Source organism: Malaclemys terrapin, chromosome 5 (genome assembly GCF_027887155.1).
Source record: "Malaclemys terrapin pileata isolate rMalTer1 chromosome 5, rMalTer1.hap1, whole genome shotgun sequence".
NCBI classification, from domain to species: Eukaryota; Metazoa; Chordata; order Testudines; family Emydidae; genus Malaclemys; species Malaclemys terrapin.
In genome coordinates this window covers 133165609-133169805 of record NC_071509.1, presented here as the reverse complement: position 1 = coordinate 133169805, position 4197 = coordinate 133165609, and the positions used below count along the sequence as shown (strand labels likewise).

The window sequence follows — 4197 nt, the reverse complement described above, 5'->3', positions numbered from 1 at the left end:
ACTTGAGAGCAGATCCACACCCACACGCAGCGCCGCTCCCGGGTTTGGAGTTCTGGGCAGAGAATGCCCCTCGGGGCACATTTCTCTTTCTGAAGCTTGGGTGATATGGGGCGGATCTTGAAGTTTTTCAGTGTTTCGCAAGCCTGCAGATTGCTGCGTACTAATGATAACCCCCGAGAAAGCAGGGTCCCTACTGCTTCCCAGCAGATAGCGCTGCTGGGGCAGGTCGCTGGGGCTAAGGCAGTGCGGGGTTTCCCGAGAAGTGAACCAGTCTCCTAAAGGGAGCAACAGCAGCCTCGGGCAGAGCTGTGCCGCGGAACTGGAGCAGCAATGGGCGCTGCACCCCAGGGAGAGCCGGGAACTGGCCGGAGCAGCGAGGGAGACTGGGGCAGGAGAAGAAGCGGGCGGGACCCGTCCCGCTCTCTGCTCCGGCCATTCCCCCACCCCGGCGTCGTTGTAAGAATTTGGGCCACGGCGCCTTCCTCCTTAGCCTGACATAGCTCGTCCAAAGCACACGTGCAGCCTATGGCCCGAGCCGGCCTCCCTCGCCCCGGGGCACACGGGCTGCCCCGCCGCGCGGCCACAGCCGCGTGTTTGTAATTCAACAGGAATATCGAGCCACGAAGCTCTCGGTCTCAGGAAACTCGGTTATCAACATTCAAGGGAAACCGCCCCTGGCAGGGCAGGGCAGGGCGTGCCGGGCACGGGGTGTGGATCGCTGCTCCGGGGGGGAAGGTGTCCGGATTTGGGGTTCCGCGCGGGGATCCCGGCCCCCGGGCCGATCCCCGAGCCCAGCCCTTGGCGCTGGGCCGGGGCAGGCGGGGCCCGGCTGAAGCGGATTTCTCCGGCCGCTCCGCCCCCTCTGCCCCGGGAATGTCCCGGCCGGGTCCCCGCGGGGATAAAAGCGGCTGCGGGGCGCTGCAGAGGCTCAGAGCTGAGCCGAGCCCAGATCCCCAGCACCAGCCTCCGCCGCCAGCCCGGACCATGAGCCGCCCCCGGAGCCTCGCCCCCGGAGCCTCGCCCCCGGCAGCCCCCTGCTGCTGCTGCTGCTGGCCTGCGCCGCGCTGTGCCGGGGTAAGGGGCTCGCTGCGCCGGGGTGGCCCCGGGACCGGCCTGGGGGAGTCTCGCTTCCCACTGGGGATATTGTAAGAGGAGGGATGGTCCCGCTATTGTGGGGAGCTTTCCTGGCTTCTGCACTACCGTGAAATGGGCTAGTCGCTCCCACTTCCTTTACCTAGAGGCCTCCCTGCCCTGGAGGACACCCCTTGCACTCCCCGGGCTGGCAGAGTCTCGTAACCCCCCGACAGGGCTGGGCCCAGGATTCCTGGGGTCCCTGATCCCCAAGACTGCTGTGGTCACCTGGGACAGGCGCTAGGGTGTCCCCACCTTGGGGTACCTCTCTGCACTGGGCACCTCCCCGACCCACTGGGCATTCCATACAATGTAAAGCAAATACAATGTATTTAACCAGCAATTAATTTTTAAAATAATTAGGAAAAATGGGAGAGGTTAAAGGCAAACACATCACCTGGCTCTGTGGCAGGGGACATCACAACCAGTGTCTCTGGGATGTCAGGGCCGTTGGCTGGCTCCAGTTGCTCACGGCACCCCGCTCCAGACGGCTCCAGCCCCAGCCCCAGCTCCACGGTTCTAGCTCCGGCTCCACTCGGCCTCAGCAGGGCGGCTGCTCTGCCTCCAGCCCCCTGGGCTGCTTCTCCAGCCCCTCGGGCTGCTACAGCTCTGCCCCCAGGACAGGTCTGCTCTGTGGGCTGCTTCTGTGACTCTGCTCCCAGCTCTGACCGGCTTCCTGGGCTGCTGTTCTGGCCCCTGTGAATCCTCCCAGCTCTGCTCCCCAGCTCAGCTCGGGCCCCTGCTCTCTCCTTAGCTCTGCCCCTCTCTCTGCCCCAGGCAATTCCAGCTCACAAGGAGGATGGGACCCTGGTCTCCTGACTCCCTGATTAGCTGCCCGCCCTGTCAATCAGGCTGACCTGGAGCATTGGCCTCTCCCCATTGCCCCTGGGGACTGTCAGTCTCCGGGTCCTGATTTCCCATCAACTCTTCCCCTTTCTTTTGGCACTGGGACTTAGCCAATCAAAAAAAACAACCCCTCACTGAGTTTTAGTAAGGGGACAACAGTCCCTTTACACTTGGAAGGATGGATGGGACCCAGGTGTCTGGGAGCCAGCCGTATGCGGGGAATCCCGGGGGGATGGATGGGACCCAGGTGTGGGGTGTCCCCGGGCTGCCGGCAGGAGCTGAGTCTTCCTCCCCCTCCCCTAGAAGATGCCCCTATGACCGGCGAGCTGCAGTGCCAGTGCCTGCAGACCCAGGCCGCGTTGATCCACCCCAAGCGCATCGCCAAAGTGGAGCTGATCCCCAAGGGCCCCACTGCGGGGTGCAAGAAGTCATGTAAGTGTCCGGACCCTGCTGCCCCCCCCAGCCTGCACCCCCCTCCTCGCCCTGCCAACCCCCCGCTCACCCCACTGTCCCCCTATGCCTCCCCGCAGAGCCACCTTGAGGGACGGCAGGGAAGTCTGTCTGGATCCCACCGCACGCTGGGTCAAGATGATCACCACCAAGATCCTGAACAGGTACCTACCATAGGGATGTCGCTGTTCGTGTTGTGCTAGCAGCCAGGGCCCCATAGGTGAAGGGCCAAAATCCCAATACCGTGTAGATAAGATCTTGACCACAGTCCCTGGTAAGAACCTTTCACATAGGCCCAAATTCCACAGCCTGCTCTGAGGCATGAGGCCTAGTTAACAACGGATAATACATGGCCAAAGAAAAGCTGGGATGAGCAGGGAACAACCTTGTATGTTTCAGCTACACATAAAGGTGAGGCAGCATAACTCCAGGTGGAGAGCAGGCATTGGGAGGCTAATCATGCGTTATAGGCACATACCTCACTGAGAGGAGCCTTGCAGGCTACTCCCTGGTTCAGGAAGAGAATACGGTGCATGTTCCCCGGATGCCGACCAGAGTTCAGGGCGAGGCCTAACATGATAGTGTGAGTTATGCCATCCTCCCTCACAGATGCCAGTCCCAGTTCACGGAAGCGCATTGGTAACCCATACACAGTTGTCATTGCTGTGCACTGTTTACTATGTTCTTTTTGCTTTAAAACCCTCCAGTAAGATACCTGTGGACCAACCTGCCTTGGAAGACACCGTCATTCCGATGGACCGAAAATAAGGATTTAACTTACCCATTGCAAGCGGAGAATTTAGAGGGATAACACCTGTGTATTAGCAAACATGTTAACCTGAGCTATGGGCGGAGCCATTATGTCATCTTTTAGACTATTGGCTTATTGTGCTAATCTTGTCTTGCCACTAGACCCTATCCAGGGGCTCGGGAACTTCCACCCCGTCGCTTCTCTCCGCCCACTGGCACCCTATATCATCTATTGTAATCAATTGTTTAGCCGTGTCTCACTGAGCCTAATAAGCGAAGTGACACTCCGCCAGCGCTGTGCGTAATAAACCCTCATGCTTGACTCTACACGGTGTCGAACTTCTGTTCAATCAGTCGGTCCCCCTCTATTGCACGAGCTGTCCAGGGAGCGGCAGACTGAGTGTGAAGCAGCTGTGGGTGTTGCAGTGACAATGGGCCAGATTTTATCAGAATTGTCCATTGGTTATGACTCAGTGGCCCTCTGGGGCCCAGGCTATATGATGGGGTGAGAAAGCCCGGGAGTCATCCAGCATAACAGTTCACATATAATGTTTGTTTGTGCTCTTAGCCATCAAACTGGGCTGCTAATTGTGGCTGGTGGGGTCCCTCCCTGCCACTAAATGCCATTGATTTACCTGCATCATCACTGTCCGCTATTCCTTGTGTCATGCCAGGGCTGTCCCTACCCATACCCAAATTTCCTGGTGCCTTATGCAGCTGTGTGCTGCTCCAGCCCCTGCTCCGCCTCTTCCCCATGGCCCCACCCCTCCTCCGCCCCTGTGTCTTCCCACCCCTGCTCCACTCCAGCCCCCCCACTCCACCCCTTCCCCAAAGCTCCTGCCCCATCCCCCCCACTCCACTCCACCCCCTCCCCAAAGCCCCCACCCTGCCTCTTCATTCAACTTCAACGTGTTCCACTAAGTTATTACAACCTGTGCTTATTTATGTATTTATTAATTCAAGTGTGTGTCGCTATTGAATCTATGCAGCAACTAGGTGTTTTGGGTAAGCCCCTGTCTT

General features: G+C 59.1%; 1 pseudogene; it reads left to right on the top strand.

Moving 5' to 3' along the window:
* Positions 1-1012: 1012 nt before the first annotated feature.
* LOC128838284 (interleukin-8-like) lies at positions 1013-3504 on the top strand (annotated as a pseudogene).
* Positions 3505-4197: the final 693 nt, after the last annotated feature.